The sequence below is a fragment of the Pomacea canaliculata genome, linkage group LG11 (genome assembly GCF_003073045.1).
Source record: "Pomacea canaliculata isolate SZHN2017 linkage group LG11, ASM307304v1, whole genome shotgun sequence".
Taxonomy (NCBI): Eukaryota; Metazoa; Mollusca; class Gastropoda; order Architaenioglossa; family Ampullariidae; genus Pomacea; species Pomacea canaliculata.
Window position 1 is genome coordinate 23684784 of NC_037600.1, and position 23110 is coordinate 23707893.

The following is a 23110-nucleotide window of genomic DNA, read 5'->3' on the forward strand; positions in this document are numbered from 1 at the left end:
CGGAAACTTTAACGATACATGCTATGGGTGGCCAAAATTTACAGTAGGACCAAAGAAAGCCATCAGGAACAATAAATAAATCACCAGTGTACTATAGAGAAACAGAGCAGAGTCTCAATGCACCTACACATTCCTCGGCAATACCTTTAGCTTGTTTTCAAAGTATTGTCAACAAAAATAAATAAATAAACAAATAAATAACCACACACACACACACCAATCCACAAGGAGACTTGCAGTCTAGCGAAACGTTGCAAAATGCTTCAACACGTCCAAATCATCATATCTACAAGCCCCCCAAAATAATTGCACCTCCTCCAAGACACTTTTTGATATCTAAAATCGAATTAGCAAGGCGATGCCGTGGAAAACTGCCTATCGCCCTTCACAGCTGCCGCAAGTGTTTTGTGGTCATTTTGCTAACAAGATTTTGGACATTCGATCATCCTTGTCCCTGGCAGCTTCTCCTGTGATATTCTTTCAAGATGCCGTCTCACCAAATTTCGACCAGTCTCTGACGCCTATACAAAGGCGGTCATTCTAAAAGCCAAACCAAAAGCTTACAGTTAGACCCAATACCCACATGTCTTCGTCTTGAATGCTTAGATATATTACTTCCATGTCAAAACAAACATCGTAAATGTCAGCTTGTCATCTGGTGTTTTCCCATCTTTGTTTAAAAACGCTCTGGTAAAGCCACTTCAAATCAAATCAAATCAAATCAAAATGAAATAAAACTTTATTGTCTGTCGTCGAAACCCAAGACAGAAAATTTTCTTTAGCTCACGAACACATATACAATGACGATCCATACTTAGACATTTATATAGATAAAGGAAAAAATTGTAGCGTAGAATGATGTACAACATGACATCCATACGACAGGAAGACAGTAATGCACATACAGGAAAAAAAGAATATTGTTTGAAGAGTACTGATGATCGTGGAAGAGTTAACAGTTTTTTGTTGTTGTTGTTGTTTTGTTAATAAACGGCATGGTGGTCTGCCGCAGAAACTACCAAATGTGCCCACAAAAATACAATGCTCCACACACAGTCAGACGCAGCGCAGTATCATTTGTGTCCGTCTGTACACAAGCTGATGTCAGCAGAAATGAAATCATGACGACACAGGTGTCAGACAGGTATCACACAGGTATCACACAGGTATCACACAGGTATCACAATCTCTGGCAGATCCACGAATATCCCGTCTATGGGCAGGTCTCTCTCTCAGTCAGCCATGGTGTGGGGTTGTATACATCCGCTTGGTTGGGGCGACACTGTCAGTGAAGAAATGTGATTTTGTCAGCCAGTGAGTCTTGGTATGCCTCAAATGTAGTCAGTTTCTGATATGTTCTCTTCAGTCTAGAATCTCTGGATAATACCAGTGTAGAACGAACTAACGGTTGCGTCGCCATGTTGAATGGTCGCGGTAAAATTCTTCCGTACAGGACACACACACAGGAATACGATACCTGACACAGTCAGACGTGTTGCAATACTACTTATGTCCATTCACGTATGAGTCGAAGGAAGCAGAGTTCACGTAAAAATCCAAAACAAGTCAAAACGTACAGGACAAAAGTGCTCTCGTTAATAAAGAATTGTCATTGTCTTTGTCTTCGTCTGTTTCTCTCTACCTCCCCTCTGTCTTTTTGCACTTTGTGGAGAATCACATTTGAAGCATCGGATGGCGGGAGGTCAAACCGATGTTCCAGCCTCCTCAGTGTCTGCTGTTTCCCGTTACAACATCTCCCATCCCCGGTTTCTACGCAACGCTGCAGACTCTCACAGGTTTAAGATAAAAATCAAAACTGTCCCTTCAAGGTGTAACCTTTCTACCTGGCATCAAACTTGTAGGTGAAAGCCCTCATTATCTACCACCTGTCGTCTGCTCGGGGGACTGTATATCATTAGGATGTAGTGATGTCATCGATGTTGATGTACATTTGAGGTTGTGTAAGACTCACTATCCAGATTTCAAATATGAAAGTAGCTGTGTGATAAGCAAAGCACTTCATTATTGTCACAAGAAATGTCAGACGAGAATATCACAGGAGTCAGAATGTTGATGTGTTGTGTTTATTAGACTTGAAGAAAGTTGGTTTACTGCTTGGCGGGAAAGTGCTTCTACCTAGAGGTGATTTTGCATACTATGACAAGTGAAGTGCAGCAAGAACACCCCGACGGCTTGTCTCTCTCAAACACACACAGGCATACATTCAAGCACCTGTGCACCAGATGAACTAACTCATTACTGGAGGTGAGTTTGAGTATTATTGGACTCTTTCTGAATTCTGACAACTCACTGCAGAGCTGAGATTTTGTGAATGTAGATGTCTGGCAAGCCAAGCAAGAAGTTCCTAATATGTACACATCATTCATCACACTTTTCTTCACTTGTTTCTTCCTTACGATCGCTCGGGAGTCCATTTATCTTTCCGAAATATCTTCGAGCATATAGTTTCAGAAGGGTTGTCTAATCATGATTATTGTTGTAAGGTAGCCATGTTTAGTTATTTAGTTATTTGTTTAATTATTGCTTAGTTATTTTATTTTCAGTTGAAGGTTGACCACCGTTCTTTTCACATCGTTGTTGTCAGCTTTTCTTTGTAGATGAAAGACACTGCTCGTTAGCGATGACCTTCTGTTGCCTGCTTCCTGAGTGAGCGATGTTATCTTCATCGGTAGCATCGCCTCTTTCTTTAGGTTTAGTCCTCGGTCTGTCATCTCACTTCCTGTGATGTGAACTGTCGAAAACAAACACGTGACTTTGTTTGCTGGATGAGGTCTACTTTGCTTTTACATTTTATTGGCTGCCTTCTCTCACTGTCGCCCCTCTATTCCTTGGGATTCTGTAGTTTTCTGGGGTGTGCTCAGCGTGCGTTCGCTAGTGCTGCTTTAGAGATTTGTTTCTGTTGTTTTTTTTTCTTGACACCTTTTATTAAAAAAACATCAACATACAACACGAGAACAACCAGCACACAGCGCAGTTCACCGCTCTAGCCACGTGACCCCAAGACACAGGACAGCTGCAGTCCAACACACAAGTGACATGTCTAGTCCCAAGTTACACATGTGTTGACTCCATCAAAACACATCGCGAAAAGGTTTTCTTTAGTCAAACAGATCATCGACACACAGACGTACACACGCGCTTTATCTTCGCCCTCATCATCGCTTTCCTGACAGACGACAGTCGCTGTCCTTCATCCTCCATCCACATGACGTCACTGAGGACTAACATGACGTCCGCAATGGCTGATTGTGAGACTTCGTTTCATGACATGTCACTGTCAGGGTATAGTGTGTGTTGTGACAAGATGTTGGCAAACTGTAACAGTGTCATGTGATCGTGGTGTAGGTATTGTATCCTGTCATTGGTATTTATTTGTTTATCTGCTGTGTGGTGTATGTTTATATTGTCAGCCTGGTGTTTGACTGTTGACACAGTGCGCACGTGGTGCCTGTGGGTGACGTCACTGTTAAAACTATTTTAACCACTTAACAACTGTTTGTACCTGTTTTAAACTAACAACAACAATCTTTATTAAAACACTCATTGTGAAACGTGTGGGCGACATTTATAAAGGATGTGAAACAACATTTGTACATCGTGTGAATGTGTTTGTGTCAAACAGTTCAACGTGTAACATGTGTTGTATAAGTGAGCCGCTAGTGTTTGTTGTGTTTACATCAATGAATCTTTTAACTCAATGAAGTGGGTTTTGATGGACCACTCGTGTCTGTATTTAGTCTCAGAGTTCTGTCCCCTTTGCTTACCACTGGCAGTAAACAATATCAGACTAAACACTTTAGTGCACGGCACTGACATTACAGTCTGCTGAGACCCTTTGACAGCACGTGTACAACATATAGACACATTGACACAGATATCACACTTGTAGACTGACACATTGACACAGATATCACACAGGTAGACTCACATTGACACAGATATCACACTGGTAGACTGACACATTTACACAGATATCACACTGGTAGACTGACACATTTACACAGATATCACACTGGTAGACTGACACATTTACATAGATATCACACTGGTGGACTGACACATTGACACAGATATCACACTGGTACACTGACACACGCACGGATATGATGACACATTACTACACACACCTCTGTAACAGACAAACTTGTTGACACTTGTTGCTTTGTAAACAGAGACACGGACCTCGTGATGTAAAAAACTGAAATGACGTCATGTCGATAACATCATGAGTAGTGATAGAATGAGAGTAGAAGAGGACAAACACTAAAGGACAATTGTTGATGTAAGAGACTGACACACGACAGCAGCAGGCGACAGGTGTGACAGTGTCGGTGTTAGTCAGCTTCAAGCGACAGGTGTCGGGGGGAGACAATCACAAGTTGTGACGTACAGCGGGACATGATGTCAAGGCGGGCAGAGGTAGTGTACTGTGACACGTACTGAGAATTATAAAAATGTCCTTTAGGGTTCCCCACCCACACGACGACTTTTCTCTCCAGACCACGAACTTGATGTCCACCCGTCACCCACACCACGTCACTGCGGGCTGTGGCCACGTCCTCGATGTCCTCATCCTTCATCACCTGCACTGGGATACCCGCTTCTTGCAGTCCTGTGACCATACCCCACTGATCACTAACGTCACGATAGTACAACACCAGCACGTCTCTCCACTGTAGACAGGGTGGTGTTGTGCCGCTGATGATAGAGGTCAATGTTGTAGATGTTGTTGTGCTGCTCCCTGTCAACATGGATATAAACAATACCATCGTGACGTCATCACGTAAACTGAGAGACACACGTCACTAACACACTGTCTTATTTACAAGACTGTTTCTTACCTGTTCGTTATTTATCACACAGGTAAGTGTTTAACTGTAAACAACGTTACACTACACAATACGCACACCTACCTGTAACACCAACACGGAGACTGTGTAGGAAGCTGGCCACCTCACGACCGCACGTGACACAGTCAACTGGAAAGTCACCTGAGTGACCCTGACCTCTGTGAAACAGTCGTGTGACTGGCGGGCCGTCTGTGTGGTCGGACACACCTCGCTCTGTGTACGTCAGGACACGACGGTATTTAGTGATCATGTTGTCCTGCTCGACTTCCCTGACGACGGTCGGAGGAGAGCGGAGGGGTCTGGTTAAGTATTCCACTTGCCAGCCGTCGGGTGCGTGTCTATGGAAACAACTTGCCGCCCACAGATGGAGACGAGGAACTTGTGTCAGCAGCTTGTCACACAAAGTCTGAAAGTTCTGGATTATGTAGTCACTGTAACATAGGATGTAGCTACACGCGTTACACTGTTTACTGTTAGTAGTGTGTGATTGTGTTTGTGTATCATGTGTAATATTGTTACCAATGATGTCATCAAGTAAGAGATGTCACAATAATGACACGTGTTGCCACACAATGTGTGTAACAGCCGATGCTTCAAAACAAATCTATGTTGACAACACAACACCTCCATCAGGTGTCACAACTGTTGAGGAAACATCACCTGTTAAACACAAAATAGTTTTAATCCAGTAAATACAGACAGCATCTACCTGTGTGTCCATCATCACATCACACGCTGTATAACTCACCTGTACTCACTGACTGCTTCATCAGCGATGACGTACAACGACCCTCCGCTCGTTGCCTGTGACAAGTCGTTGACGGCCTTCTCCACGTCTTTATCGTCATCAAGAAGATACAGCAGGAGGTGAGGCTGACCTGGTGACACACCTGCTGACTGTTGTGTCTTTACTGTCTGCAGCAACAGGTGATACAACATGCTGCACGCTGCACGACTCCCCCTCCAGGTACTGACAACGTAGACGTGGTGACCACACCGCAGCCACTGTATGGCCATCAGCAGCAGCACCACAGTTTTACCTGTACCGGGCGGTCCGGTGACAAAGAGTGTGGGAGGCGCCGTGTGTAGCAGGTGAAGTTGCTCCGGGAAGAGTGTGATTACAGCAGTATAGCACTCTCCTGTCCACCACACGGCCTGACCCAGGGTCTTGACACTCACACGTGGAGGACATGTGCATGGCACACTCACTGTTGTCGCCGGACCGCAGAACCTGAGACAAACAAATGTTGGAGACTATCACAATAAACTATGAAGTCACCTGCTGTGACCAACCCTGTATATTGAGTGATTTACATTATTTACTACAAGTGGTTTGTTACATTCAGTAATAACATTCTCTGTCTTGAAACAAAACCAAAAAGTGAAAGTAGTTACTACATTCTGTCTCTCTCTCTGTGTCACCAACTGTCTACTGTCTACTAGCAGTTGTACATGTCGCGGTGAAGCATGAATTCTTCTCTCTAACTTCATTCTCTTCACCAATAAATACTATCAACTTTGTGAAAATAGTTTAGCTGAGTGAATAAACAAACTAACCTGATACTACTGTTACAAACTGTACAAAATCTTCATAAAATATTTTCAGTAAAACCTCGATTTCACGTTTCTCAAGTGACCGCCATAATAAACGTTACATGGAGAAAACACTTTATTTACTTCAGATGACATCCAGACACGGAGACAGTATGACAGACACCGCATGTCACAATCCTGTGTAAACATATCACGATGTCAAAGTCCAACAGGTGAGCAGCAAGGTTGTGACCGTGTGTAGACAAGACTTGATGTCCCCGTGGGGAGGAACTCATCCAAGGTGGCCTGTCCTGTGAGTTGTGCTGGTGTTTACATCACGTGTCCTGTGAGTTGTGCTGGTGTTTACATCACGTGTCCTGTGAGTTGTGCTCGTGTTTACATCACGTGTCCTGTGAGTTGTGTTCGTGTTGACATCACGTGTCCTGTGAGTTGTGCTCGTGTTTACATCACGTGTCCTGTGAGTTGTGCTGGTGTTTACATCACGTGTTCTTCACGTAGCACGTGTCCCAACATGTCGCTGCCCCCAAGGGCCTGAAGGCCAACTTCCCTCACGTGACCAGCGCTGTGAGGGCTTCGGACACTTGTTGGTGGATCTCTTGATTTTCAATAGTCGTCGTCGTCACTTCCGGAGTCGATGTTTTAACTCCATTACCTCTGAGTGTCACAGCCGCATCTTCCTCACATAATTGGTCAAGAAAAAGTACACCGCAAGTTTCCAAGCTCTCGTCGCAAATAACGAAATTGTCAAAGTTGAAATCAGATGCACCAGATGTTACTCTGTACCAATCATCTCGTAGAACTTCATCATTCAGGCTCACATCGTCACTGTCATCACTGTCATGAACGACGTCCGACACACCTGACTGAACATTGAAACCAGCCTCGTCGATACAGTCCCCAGTTGACGGATTAACTGCTGTTCATGATGCAGCCACACAGTTCATGGCCCTTAAGAGGTCAATGTTCATGTCGAAACGTACGCCGAGGTCAAGTAGGGTCACAAGTTTGTATACAATCTTTGCACGATAGAAATACTTGAAATTCTGGTTGACCTCGTAATTCGTTCTTTACTTTTTTTTACCTTAATGACATTTTCTTCCTCGCACTTTTAGTTTTGTCAGGCAACAAAGTAAAAACTAAGCGAGTGTCGCCAACATTGTAGATATTTCTGTGTAGCTTTGTAAATACTGCGGCAGGTCTCAGTCTCCCAGTGACTGACAATGTGTTGAGGAGGTGAAAGTATAAATACGATACCCACACAGTCAGACACACTGAGTACCACTTCTGTCCCTCCCTACACACGTGGGTAGAAGCCAAATTGCCGCAGACATCAAACAAGTCAAAGACAGACGACAGTGAGCCGCGGGTCAGGCCACAGAGTAGCGCCCCCTGATTGTGTACATCGTTTGGAAGATTTTGTTTGTAAATTTATTTTTCAATAACAATGTTGGTAATCAGCAGCAGTTCCTGTTTGTATGTTCGTCATATGTGTGTGACACACAATAAAGGTCACACTGATATTTTAATGTCACGTGTAGCACGTGCCGTCTTGTCACATCGGGCAATGTTGGTGTAGTCGGACCACCCGATGATTAGGACCAACATAATGGTGTCCCATTGTGCTCCCATTCATCACTGGAATCGAATGTATGTGCTGGAGTTTGTTTGTTTGTGTTTAATGTCGTGCCTGCAAATACATCACACAAGTTTTCTGGGAAAGGGCTAGCAACGTTCGTGATGCTGTGTCACCCGGCACATGAGTCTCAGACTGTCTATACTCTATAGGGCTACCTTACATAGTGTCAAGCAGAGGCAGAGAGAAACAAAATATTCACGAAAGAAAGTAAACCAAGGATTTACATCGAAAAGATAGAGAGAATGGAGAGACGATAGTAACATGAGAAGAAAAGGAGAATTAGGAATGTGATGTCACAGTCAGGTAACACGACTATAGACAGTGATGTCACAGTCAGACTAAGCTAACAGCTATAGACTACACATCTTGTAATGAGTCTAATATTAACAATCAGCAGTTTATAAGACAAGCTAACATGTCTGACAGCTAACTGTCTTCACGGCGAGGGGCTGTTCTTCTCCGTATGAGCTCAGGGGCTTAGTTTAGTTTATTTTAGCTTAGTTTTGTTTCGTTTAGTTTAGTTTAGTTCTCGAGGAGAAGTAAACCTCAGTGCGGTTTCTGTAACAACTTTTGTTTTTACATGAGTGGATTGTTAGCCCAAAGCAAGCCGCAAACCTGGAGGGCCAGGTTGCAACATTTTAGTCTGGCCTCTCCCCTGACAGACCTGTTGGCTTGGTTACACCTGCCAGGTGCACAAGGTTCCTACCGACATCGCTTTGAGGATCTACAAGGTGCTCAGGCCACTACACCACTACAACGTAAGCTACAACAACTGATGGTTGAGCCCAGAAGCAAAATATATTTATATATAAGCCATTTAAAATCTTGGATGTCACTATTGGCACACCCACACTTATAGTCTTCCTTCCGCTGACCGACCAATCCATAAGAGAGCAAAGTCACGTGATCAGCTCTATATGGTTACGTGGACCTCGTGATACAAACGTAAGAGATGACTTAAGCAAAGACAATTCTGTAGACATCTATACAGGTATTCGTGCCTGACGACCCACTGGGAAAAGAACATATGTATGTACATTACTCTATTCTTGATGTGCCACAGGTAAAAAAACACCTACATACGTCTATATGTATAGAGTTTTATATGCATATACCTATATATATATATGTTACGGCCAAAGCTCGAAATCGGCCAAAGTGGGAACTGGCCGGATAACTCGGGAAGTGGCCAATATCGGATCACACTGACCGGCCAATGTCCGATCTTTTCTATTGTTCGGGATTTGACCTGCCAGTTTGCGGAATGGCATGGAGCAAACTGCCAAAGTCGGAAGAAAAGGGTCATGAAAGATTTTGGGTGTTTGTATATTGTAATGATAACATATTATATTGATTATTAATTATACTAAATTGCCAAAAAGTAAAATTAGTTGATTACAGTAAGTGACCATTCTCTATCAATCTCTATCATCACTTGTTACAACAAGATGAACTTTACGACATTTAGAATTACACAGCAGTTTGTTATTTTGACATTTGCAGCGATTTGTTGAGCACGTGGTAGTGCAACTGCATCGAGTGTAGCCGCGACCGCCGGTCAGTGATTGTGAAGACGCGACGGTTCGTAGTGATTGTTCCTCTGTGCCCACGGATGCCAATGTCAGCAGTTTCTCGTGCAGAATGGTAAATTCACTACTGGAATACAGTTGTTTGAGAACACCATGTTCTGTGCCGCCTACCGGAGAGTCTTGTAGCAGCACGTGGAATATTGGCCAGGGATTTCCCGCCAGTTCGCGTACTGTCCTGCCAAAGTAACACTTACACCCAGTACATCGGACATTGGCCACACACCTCGGCCAAAGTGCGAAATGGCCGGCCAACTCGGGAACTGGACAAACTTCGGGCTTTGGCCGTAACATATATATATATATACACCTCTACATGCATATACCTCTAAATGTATATACCTCTACATGCATAAACCTACACTTGTGCCTGACAACTTGCCGGTCAAGATACAAACACACGTGTCATGACCAACTGTAGGTCTGCTACTGCGACGACGTCAACCAACTACAGAAACCACAGGTGAGACAGTCACATGAGTGCACGAGAGTCACTGGTTTTGTGAAACATAAAACAAACAACTTGTGTGAAGGTGTCCGTACAGCGAAGCATTTAACACACAATGTTAATACAAGTTCCAGACGACTTAACAGCAAATGTTGAGTGTGGCTATGACAGAGTTAACATCAACATCGTTAGTCCTCCCTCCTGATATTGTTTACTACTTACAGCTCCTTTAATGTTTGCAAGTTTTACATTCCAATAAAAGCAAATTAGTTTCTTATCAAGTCTTTGTATCAAGTCCAAGGTGCATTGGGTAAGGAAGTCAGCAGGTAGATTTAGATATTACGAGATATTTACTGCTTTCTTTTCAAAAGCTTCACCTTGAATGATCGCTCACCTGTGTTTCTGTCTCCAGCAGAATTGTCCACGAAATGAATATTAGTATTCAGTATCTGAAATCGGTTTTGAAGGTACAACAAGATGTTCTCTGTATGGTTCCAATATTATGTTTCTGACAGGTCTCTATGGCATCGAGGCAGAATCAAAATCACAGAAAATTCTTTCAGTTCTTTAGCTAATGTATGAAATTTGTGATCGCTTGTAACATCAGCTAAATAGCGATCTTTCTCTAGCCATTAACTCCTATACCTGTGTCTCTAGCCATTACATCCTACACCTATGTCTCTAGCTGTTACATCCTATACCTGTGTCTCTAGCCATTAACTCCTATACCTGTGTCTCTAGCCATTACATCCTATACCTGTGGCTAGAAGAACTCAAAGTTTGCCAGGAGGATGCTGGCCTCAAGTGTGTCTCATATTCTCTGCTCTAGCGGCGGCCTGTCTGTCCACTCAGTGCACGAGTCCTTAGGGAGGCCGGACTTTGTCCTTTGTCCAGGACAGCGCAGGACGAGAACATTGAATGTTGTTTGGGTGTTTTATAGGAGGGGCAACGCTTTCTGATGTCTGCAGCAGACAATTTTCATTCGTAACTGAAAATTGTAAGATTTCTGATGGCACAAAAGATTTGTTGATATTGTACAATCCTAATTCTCTTCTGGTTCACCATTATTCCTCTCATCGTCAAACAACGTGTCGTCTTCCATGTCTTCTCCAACGATTTCCATTTCTGTCTAGGAAAATCAGTAACAGTCGATGGCAACACCATCATCACCTTCATCTTAGTCTGACAGCTTTTTACTATTTGGAGACATCACACAGACAGTAGCTGCCGAGTATTCTTTATTGCTCTGTTCAACAAACTTGTCCTGTTCCTTCAGGGAAAAACACTTTGTAGGCATGTTTAGTACACAAATAATATAAATAATGACTATAAATTATGTTAGATCAATACATTGTAAGCATTCATCATTCCAATGTCCTATTGACAGGACGATGGGACATGACATGATATCACTTTTGAGTTCGTGTGATTGTAATAAACTTTAGCAAAACAGAGACGTGGATAGTGTGCTGACATGACATCAGTCTCTGTGTCTACACACAATCACTACACCTGTAGACGCTGTCACCTGTAGCCAATGTCACAAGTTGACTTCAAAGCCACAAACCACAAGCTGCCGCCGACACTGTACATGGCACATGGCGAACTCCTCACAACGACTACAACAGTCAACTCACAGGCTCCTGGTATGTGGCCTGGTCACGTGACTGCTTCGGTACAACAGACAGAGGTCTATAACTAACTGTCCTCTAGACAGAACACTGGGAGACAAGTGGTTAATGAGTGACTGTAATCAACAGTAAATATTTAAGCCGGTGAGACAGACACTCACCAGGTGGCGGGAGACTAGTAGACAGACATCCTTGTATACTGACTGTGTGACACTTGTTCAGTCTGTGTCTTGTGTCTTATAAACATGTTTGTTTACAGCGTGTACACCAGGGGTCTCAAACTCAATTTACCCGGGGGCCACTGGAGGCAGAGTCTGGATGAGGCCGGGCCGCATCAGGTTTTCCACAAGAAAAGCTCTTACAAAAACATTCCAATGTTATCAAATGTCTTATTTTTTCATCTTATTTTTGTGTTAAAAAATAAAAATAAATTAACAAATTCATAAGAAAAAATAAATCAATTAGTAATAAATGAATAAATTGAAAATGAAAATATAATAATAATACAGCAGATATAGAAGACTGAAGAAAATATAGTTGCTGACCAGAGAAATGTAATTATCATATTCAGATTCAAATGTCTGTATTAGCATTTCTTTAACATTTAACTTTCTGAACATGAATGGAACATTGAACATAAACTGTTCTGAACATGGCTTCTGCCTACTTCTTGCTGCTAGAGATGTGGCAGCGCTTACTCTCGCATAGCCGAGCCACATTTGGCTTAAGGGAGGAAGCAGTTGAGACCCTCAGTACGGCTTGAAGATGCTCATCAGTAAGTCTGGATCTGTACTTGGACTTATTGAAGTTCAAGGTAGAGAAGAGCTTTTCGCACAAGTATGTGCTCCCAAAAAGACACATGGTCTGCTTGAACATTCGGGAAAGCTCAGGGAAGCTAGGGGGCAATTCTCTCAAAAATTGCCCGAGCTTGTCTGCTTTTCCACTCACCTCCCTGAACTTGGCTTTGAGTTCAGAGTTGCACTGCAGGTCAATGAGCTCCATTTGAAGCACAGGAGGAGCATCTTGTACATCAAAGGAGTAGGGTCCGCAAAAATTTGAAATGTGGTTCTGTGCGTCTTGAAATCCGCAAATCTGTGATCGAATTCCTCCTGTAGCTTCAAAATGACATCCACATACTCTTCACCACTGAACGGTGTGCCTGCATCCATGAGTGCCTTGCATGCTGGGAAATGGCAAAGGTTTGTATGAGAAAGCTGGACTTTCCATAACATAAGTTTTGTAGAGAATGCTCTCACGTTGTCATAGGCAGCACTGACAAGTTGCCCCTGACCTTGTAGCTTCTTGTTCAGTACGTTAAGCTCATGTGTCATATCAACCAAAAAAGCTAAGTCCATGAGCCATTTTGGATCACTTAGCACAGGAACAGCAACCCCATCTTTCTCCATGAAGGCTTTCACTTCGGCTCTCAACTCAAAAAATCTCTTCAATATGTTTCCCCTGCTGACCCAACGTACCTCGGTGAAGCAGAGCACATCTCCATATTCTGACTCTATTTCCTCTAAAAAAGCACGAAACCTTCTGTGCTTTAAGCCCCTGGATCTGATTTGGTTGATACATTTCACAACGAAAGACATCACATTGTCAAACTTCAGGCATTTGCTGCAAAGGGCCTGCTGATGAATAATGCAGTGCAGAGCAATGGCCTCCTCCACACCTTCCTCTTCCAGTTTGTTTGTTTTTTTTGTTTTGTTTTTTTTTTTTTGAACAAGTGCCACCAGTCCTCCCTGTCATTGATGGCGCTCCATCAGTTGTTATTCCAACAAACCTCCTCCAAGGCAAACCGGCATTCTCAATGGCATCACACAGCTGGGGAAATATCTCCTGAGCTGTGGTCTGGCCATGCATTGGAATCACTGTGAGCAACTCCTCTATGACTTCAAAAGTGTCATCAACACCGCGGACAAAGACTGCGAGTTGGGCAGTGTCGGTGATGTCTGTGGTCTCATCAAGAGCGACTGAGTATACAATATGAAATAATATATATGAAACATTTTGCTTTCTCACACAGTTGATCATAAATGTCACTTGACAGGTCAGAAATGCGCTCTGCTACGGTGTTGGCAGAAAGGCTGATGTTGCTAAACTGACCTTTCTTTTCTGGACAGACAATACATGCAGCCTGTAATATGCACATTTTTAAAAATTCACCTTCTTTGAATGGCTTTCCTGCTTTAGCAATCATCTCACTAACCACGTAGCTAGCTTCGACTGCTGCGTCATTCTCTTTGGTTGCTTTCTTAAAGAAATTTTGTTGCCTCAGTAGATGTGTTTTAAGATTAGCAACCCGGTTGACTCTCTCATCTCCCTGGTATTTTGCATACTCCTCAGCATGTCTAGTTGTGTAATGACGTTTCAAATTGTATTCTTTGTGTACTGCAACTTTCTCTGTGCAAATAAGACACGTTGGGCTGCCTCTGTGGGAGCGAGAGAGGAGAAGATATAACAGTATCAAACTCGGGCCGCACTAACATGAAACTTTGATATTGAGGTGGGGGCCGCAAACTTTTGTCCGGCGGGCCGCAGTTGGCCCGCGGGCCGCGAGTTTGAGACCCCTGGTGTACACAACAACAGCTACTTAATAAATAAACAACATAAACAACGGTTGAGTGGCTCAGAGCTCAAGAGTGTTTAGTGACGATGAAGGTGAGATGGAGGATGTTGTGGGAGGATGTGATGACAGTAGACCTGACATCTTGTCATCTCAACATCAATGTCAGTCTGCCACTGACTGTCACACACGTGCATTTGATATCAAATGTTATTTACACGTCAACACTCGTACAGTGTTAGTTTATGTTGTGATACTCATTGTACACAGTGTATCTTACCGTGCTACTAGTGTCCTGTACACGTGACGTGACATGTGACTGTCAGGCCCAGACACAGCCACACGTAGTTTCCACCATTTGCCGAGTTCCCTCAGCACGTGACTACTGACGTCCCACGGGGTCTTGGGGTCAGACAACTGATCACAGCACAGACACACTCTGGTGATGTCAGTGGGGTCTTTTGTTCCCAGACACCGACACAGGTCCTGTAACAGAATCACTTGATTTGTAGAGAAATGAACAAAACATGACAAAGATTTCAGGTGACATATTGAATAATAGAGACACACTTTATATTGTTATTTTACAACAAAGTGACTGAGTCTTCAAATGCTTTTGTCGTGTTTACAAAGTGTCAGCAGGGTGAATGGGGGTGAAGTTTGCACGTGACTCGATAAATTGTGCAAGACTTGTCTGAACATGGTGAACCACTTATAGTTACATGTTGTCAAAGCTACAACACGGTTATGGAAACCTTTACCTATTGACTTTAGTGTAAGTTATTCATTGAGAAACCAATTTTTATTAGGTTGAGAGTGGAACTCTGTTAAACAAATTTTAAGCCGAATAATGATTCTGATATTATATATATCGACCTTCCACTCGATCATCACCATCAATAATCATCAATCAATCATCAATCGTCATCAATCATCATCATCATCATCAAGTTAAATTGTTTAAATTAGAATCAAACAAAACGCACAATTAGAGTCAGCAAGGGAAGACAATAATCCTCACCTGAGTCAGCTCGGGGTCATTGTCGAGCACCTGTTGTAGCTGACTAACCGTCAAGTTAGGGAGTGCGATCGTCTTAGTGACACGTAGATCGGGAGTGACATCCTTAGCCAGGTATGACACCGTGACCCCCACCTTGTTCAGCTGTTGGATGGCCTCCTGAAGATTGTTTTTAATCTCTGTGTTAGTTTTCTCTGTTCTTTCCTTTTCCGACATGTTGTGTTCATTTACGTTGCCACCAAAAGTTTTCACTTTACAGATGACAAGACCGTACTGTCGATGAATAAGAAGTACATCGATGTCCCCTGGTTTCCATTCCTGTCGCTGATCAGAGTGGTGTCTGATGGGTAGGGGAAGTCTTCTTGCCACGTCAGCATAACGAGAATCACGCAGGTAGTCGTCAAACAGGAGCTGACTCACTCCAACCAGCACTTGTTTGTTGTGTTTAAACATTCTGTCCAGACATAGAAGGACTCTTTGCATGGCTGCATCATGTCGGACATCGCTGTCCTGAACTGTTATTGTCGCCGTCTGGCTGGACTCATCTACCTGTCGAGATGACTGAAGGACGAGAACTGTCTGACCAGCAACAGACTCTTGTGTCGTCGGCACGCGGCTGACGTGTACAGGAGGCAGGAAGTAGACACTAGAGTCCAGATCAGGGAATGCCGCCTCAACCCACTGCTCCCAGAATTCCTCTTCCTGTTTTGCGCTCCTTTCCAGCTGTTGTAAGATAAAGACATAAACAATAAATAGCAGCCTGTCCTAAATGTTTGGGTACATTGATTTAAACAGAAGTGAACCGTATTAATCAAAATATTCGTATCCGCATTCTTTCTTTAGCTAGACCATATTATTTAAGATGAGTAGGATTTCTTTTCACCAGACCTATTTTCTGATTTGCTTAACATCCTTGCCTATTTATCTATGTAGTGGTGTTTCGGTTAATCGGGGATTGAAAGAAAGAAAATGAAATTCAAATAGCGCAAGAATGAATCACGTGAGGCTCACAAATAACGGTCTACATGACGAGTTCATCTCCAGCCAGGGCTTACATATTGATACAAAATATACTGATGACATGCACGATTAATATTCCTTAATATCACTCTTTGCTTTTTGCCTTCTCAAAGTATGTGTTTCAGTTTTACTAGTGGTTTACACATAGACAGCAGCTAAGACTATGTTACGATAAGACAGCGCACCTTGCATGACTTTTGTCACGTGCATATACAACAGTGTACCCGAGATGTGATGTAAGTCTGTGCACCCGATTCTCCCTGTGCTTTTGACGAAGGTTTCGACCGTCGCTCCTTTGGACTGTCAGTTGTGAGTACAGTGCAGTGTATGACGTAGACACAATGATGTCATGCACGTGCGAGTGGCCGAGATAAGTCTCGTTCGCTTAGCCAATGAATATTAACAATAAGATGAATATTCACTGTAAGATCTTACCATAGTTGCACGCATGTCTAAAACATCAATGTTGTGCTCGACCAGCTAGTGGTTTATTGGTAATAAACATCCATCTTAATCTTTAGATCAGTGACATTGTTTATAAACTTTTGACTTTTGCTTGAAGTGCAGCTTTCGTTAGATAAGAAGGTAAAAGTGAGACAGTGCTACAACACTCTCTTTGTGCTGTAATACAAAATGTAAAGTCTATTACTCTGGGTCTTTCACATCGTTTTAGGTCCAACGCCTGTATCAGGCTCTTAGAGCATTACAAAATGTAGAGTAGGGAATTTTCTTTATCTTTGGAGTGCTTTGTTACTCCACGGGCTTACTCTCAACCGGTACAACGAGAGCTACACTGTCCCTCCACACCAGAGTTTGAATAGTAAAAAAATATTTACATTTAGAAATTACATAAAGATAATATATATTTACAACTATAGTGAAGGGTTGAACACATTACTCTGTGTGAATTTGTGGCTTTAAAGCTTCGTAAGCGGTTACTGGAAGACATCATCACAATTTCTTGACCAAACTAATCACAATGAGCTTGATGAATACTTGATACACAGATGTGCAGCAGTGGTTACATCATGCCAAACACAATATTTGTCTGAAGATTTATGGTGTGGTTACACTGGAGTCTGATGGATAGTATGGAGCATTGGTGACCTCGGATGAAATTGTCGTTTTTGATAAATAAATCTCAACACAAAGTGTTTTTACCTCTTCCCTTGATATCAGTGACATTAGTTCTTTTGTCGCCACAACTTTCCTGCAATAAAATTATTATTTATTATTTTCAGTATTTTTCTAAATTAGATTTTTAGTAATATGTACAGTTACATATACAATATGCGTTCCTGGTTAACGATCATCAGTTTTAAAATGTTGGCATTCGTTTTGATTTTCCAAACAAGCGCCATCAACAAAGTAAAGTGTTGTTTATAGGGCGAGAGGCAACTCTTAGTATTATCATAGACACATCAGCAAAAAGGTTAGGGTGACCTGGGGTCATGGAAATATCAACGTGGGGTCAACGTAAAGGTAGCGTGGGTTTTAGGGATACAGAGCCTGGATGTGAAGAGCTCCACATAAAAAATTAAAATAATAAATAAACAATAAACAATAAAATAAATTAAACAATAGTAAATATAGGGTCTTTTCCCGCATCCATAGCCAGAGCAATTGCCAAGCAAGGTAACTTACATAAAACAAAAATTTAAAGCCTTAAAAAGACGCAACCTGTTAATGTAGCATTAATAAACACAAAACAATGTTAAAAAAAGAAGCCATAAAAATGAAGCTTAGAAAGGTAATAAACAGTATAAAAAGTACGTAAAACTAACAAGTCTAACATATAAATTAGTGAAATGCAAGGGAATCTGCACACATTACAGTTCACCACCACTGCAGACCTGGCAGATTCGAGACACCAAAAAACACCAGACAACAACACGGAAACAGGGCAACAGCAACAGTAAACAGACTAAGTGACTTTCTCTAACACCTTCCTTGACCCTTCCTCTTTCTCACCCTCCATCCTCCACTCCCCATATTCCCACATTCTCCCATATCCCCAGCACCTCCCCTTACAGTGCCACATCCCATGGGTGGAAGCACTTTAGCTTTCCAAAAGAAGAATATTATGAGAAACTCCACACGTGTTCTTTTATCGGTACTTGTGACACGGGACAGTAACGGGTTGGTCACTACACTGAGACCACTCCGCCCGACGGTCATCCTGTGGACGACAGGGGGCGCAACAAACATTCTATTTCATAGTGGGTCTAGAATGTTATCTTTTCAAATAATCAATTAGCTCTACAATCTCCCATAATGTCTAATGTAGCTCTTAATGCAAGAGTGATCATGTTGTTAAGTCATCTCACCTTTGTCTACATTTGAAAACCAGGAAGATGATGACTAACGACACAGGGATGAACACGAGTACAGCGATGGCTACAGTCAGAACTGCGGCAGGTACATCTGAAAGTACAGAACACAATTCGTCTTCAGTGTTATAAACTCTGTGTATCAAGCTCTAAGACAATAGAATGATAGACTGTGATCATCAACCTGTTTACTTACAAGCTACTTGTTTACTTTTATAACATTCGTGTTCAGCCAGTAGAGGCGCTGTAATAGGAAACAACAAATGTGAGGGTGGCCACAATGTAGGTGTATCTACCTGGTATCACGGATAAAGTCACAGGACTGGAAGCGTCCACGCTAGAGCCTGTCACGTGACAAGCGTATGTGCCGGTGTGGTCACGTGACGCTCGCGTACTCTGATGACGAGGTGATCTGTGACAAGGTCGTTGACCTCGTAGCCCGGGGCTGTGGTGCACTTCAGCTGGTCTCTAGCCAGGTGCAGGTGACAATGTCGACACCTGTAGACACACTTGTGTTAGTCATGCAGCCTGCAGTGCTTCAGTCCAACTAGTCTACTAGTCATTAGCTGATTGTCATTAATGGAGCAGCACTTGACATTGTTTGTGTGACACACTTTCTACTGCAAAGTTGTTTGATGATTCTCAATGGAGCTTTACAGATATGAACCAAGAAAGTGTCATCTGCTGTTACATGATTGCAGCTTTTGATGTCAAGTAGCTTTCAGACTTTACATTACATACCTACTGGAGTATTTGAACTTTGTTTCACTAAAGGTATTATCACAACATTCTACAAAACGTATTTGCTTTAAATAATTCCACAACTCTTTACTGCACGTCAGTCTGATAATTGTATTAACAAACAGAACTAAGACAATCTGGGTTGTCAGAAATGCGTATGAAGTTGTTTTACAACTTTTTTTGTTTAAAAAAAAACTATCAAGAAACATTACTGGTGTTGAAAAGAACCTTCTAATAGTCTTTCTAATACTTTATTGGTTACAATATTTATCGTCCTACAAAGTTCTCAATTTATTTAGTGATACACACGAAAGCACAATCGCGGCTATATAAAAGCATCTTCTATCTACTGAAGGCAACGTAGACGAAATTTTGAATCACAAAAGATAATACCCAATAACATTCTAACAGCATAATGATTTATGATAGTGACAGTTCATTGTCGTTCAGTCACGAAAAATGAGTAGTAACAGACAGCTATCTTATTACAAGCAACATTCCAAGCAACTAATCTTAAACTGAAGATAGCATATAATTATTACATTCTATATTATTGCTTAAAATTACCTTTTACTCTGTTTTGTTTACTTCTGTCTGATTGCATTGTTCTATAAATTTGCTGCTGCTGTGTTAATCAGACAGCACAACTTTTTATCTTTTTCTGTTTTCCCTATGTTTCTCCATGTTGTTTATAGGACTGTGATATTACGTGTCACAACTTTCAAGTCCATCCTTTCAACAATTGGTAACATACAATACTTTACTGTTGTTTGTTGCTGCTGCTGTTGTTGTTTGTCATCAAGTTTTTCAATACTACATTACCTTTACTGTCATCAGGCGGACAGTGACAAGTTGTTTTTTGTTGCATTGACCTCAACGTTGAATGTACAAGTCAGTGATGCAGGTTTCGTCTCTTTGATACTTGAAATGTTACAGAAGGAGGTCACTGCAATTACAACAGATAATAACATGCACATAACAATAACAACACTACACAGACAGCGCGAGTACAGTTAGTATGGTCACAATGATAACATTGGTAACAGTCATCCATGCCTACAACAGATGTAAAAATGTATGAAACTTGAAAAAAATGCAGTTTAATGTTGATTATTTATTGTAATGGTATTAAAAGCGAAAGCGCATTATTTTATCGCCATTCACTTTCGAGAATCAGGGCGATAAACAGCGAGAAGTAATCATAACCGTATGGTAGCATAATAATAAGTATTGCAATAAACAAAACTGCAGAGTTTTGCAAAATAGTGCATTTTAAGTGAAAGAAAATTATTTGCGGCTTAATGAAGTCTTTAGTAATGGTAAGACACAAGGAAACATAACTGACCGCTGTAATGAGAGCAGTACACTGGAGGCTACTGTTAATTTGATTGCGTTCGGGTCCAGCCAGTAAAGGTGCGTTGTCAAAAACCACATTGAGATAACAAGAAAGACACAGAACAATGTACCCGTATATCTACCTGGCTTTACGATAAATTCACAGGGCTGGAAGCCGTTTGCTTTAGAGCCAGTCACGTGACAAGCGTATGTGCCGGTGTGGTCACGTGACGCCCGCGGTACTCTGATGACGAGGTGATCTGTGACGGTGTTGTTGACCTCGTACCCCGGGGCTGTGGTGCATTTCAGCTGGTCCTTTAGCCAGGTGCAGGTGACAATGTCGACACCTGTAGACAAATACGTCAATCATACAACCTTTCTCGTTCAAAACACTATGATACGGGTATTTGTGAGCCTAATGGTCACGATTCCGTGAACGGGAAAGGTCAGTGTAAAAATCTGTGGGGGAAGCGATTACAGAACTGAGTGTCGCTTTCTTTCACATAAATTGTTGGCTGTAACTCAGGTTGAAATTATCCAAACAGGTATTATGACTGTATTTCACACAACTTCCCACAATGAGAGGGGAACGAACTCACAGTACTAAAAGCTGCAATATCTGACGGACTGTGTGGAAGAAAGTTTTAGGTTTTCAATAAAATTAAACAACCTGCCCCCCTCGACTCCAGATATACATGTAGAGAGAAAGACATGAGTTGCCCCTCATTTTATATGCTGCTCTATTTAAAGATGCAGATTTGTTACGGAATTTACTGTAATTAGCTTTAAACTTTGTCACGAGCAGTCCGTGTCATTGTGTTTTAACCCTTCATGACAGCTTCCTCTACAGTTTGCGACCAGTTACTGGTGATGAAGTGTTGAGCTCTCTGTGGTAGAGTGGGTCTTACACATCTACTGAGTCAGTTGTGCTGGAGCAGTCACGATTCCCAGACAGACTCACAGCGGAGAATGTGAACAGCCTTGAACAGACCTCTGTTACAACCTCCTCACGAACCCAGTCCTAAGACAATCATTCTTAATCAAGACGAAGTAGTAGGAGAGACAGACCGAGATAGGCGTGCAGACGAGGTTCAGATGATCACAAACAAAGGTCTACCTACTGCTGAACCATTGTCTTTGTTTCAGAGTTCTACCTACTTACCTTTACTGTCAGCGCCTCCGATACGGACCAGTGAGAAATTATTTTTTGTTGCATTGACATCAACGTTGAATGTACAGGTGAGTGATGCAGGTTCTGTCTCTACAACACTTGAAATGTTACAGAAGGAGGTCACTGCAATTACAACAAAAAGTTGTATGTCATGTTTGTCAAATGTAACTCAAAGTCTATCGTAAGTACTCAACAAAAATCAGGGAAAAAGCTAAAGGGGATAATTATTATATTTTTGCTAATCACACCATGATTTGAGAAAACTGTAAGTGACGAAAAGGTGTATTTTTTGAAAGCTGAATTCGAAGAGGAGTGATTCCGTCCTCGATAAAAGAAAAATAACTCCCCAAGTATTGTTAATGTATGTGTTCACTTCATCTTCTGATTGTTTAGTGCATATTTTTGATCATTTCCATAACAACAAAGCCAGTCAATTAGCTTTGTTCATACATGTGTTTATACAGATCCCTGATTTTTTCAAACGTACTTTGTCTTCATCTTTGACTGCTATAAAAGTTTAAACTGTCACAGTTGTATTCTAACATCAGTCGTTTGATTTCCAGGACAAAAACTTGCTTCTTGATCATGAAAACCTGAGTGATTTTTATGTTTCGAAGACATACACAGACTTGGTGAGTTGAACCACTCACTGTTACAAGTACTACTGACACACAACTAAGTTCTCCTGTGTAGCGGGTATTTATCTCCCTGCTAGTGGCAGGTGACAAGACTGGTGTTTGAAGTCTGGTATCTTGACAATTAAGTATAATTATGTACTCGTTTTGGGAATTATCATTTCAATGAATATATAACTCGATTATAAGAAAACAAATGTTCCACTCGTGTTAGTCTTTTAACAAACAATATTTGGGCAAATGTTAGTGAACTACAGGAAGCAAACTCTGTGTTCACCGACTCTTTACCTGTTTTCAAAGTGAGAGAACAGTTCTCATAGCGGACAGGTGCACTACTTGTATAGTGACAGCTGTAGGATCCTTCTTGATCCTCCTGTGCTTTAGGGATCCCGACAGTCAGGTGGTTTGTGACAGTCTGATCGAACTCGTAGCCGCGAATCTTATTACAGGACCAATGGTCTCCCGTCCTCTTGCATGACATTACAGTACCTGTGCATTCAATATGCAAAATGTTTAGTAAAATAAAATTAAAGAAGCTAAAAAAAAGAATAAGTACAAATTCTTG

At 41.9% G+C, this 23110-nt stretch overlaps 1 protein-coding gene across 2 annotated transcripts in view; it reads left to right on the top strand.

Annotated features, from left to right (window-relative positions):
• Positions 1 to 23110, top strand: part of LOC112574793 — a 453350-nt gene that overhangs the window by 317287 nt on the left and 112953 nt on the right. The window lies entirely within an intron of this gene.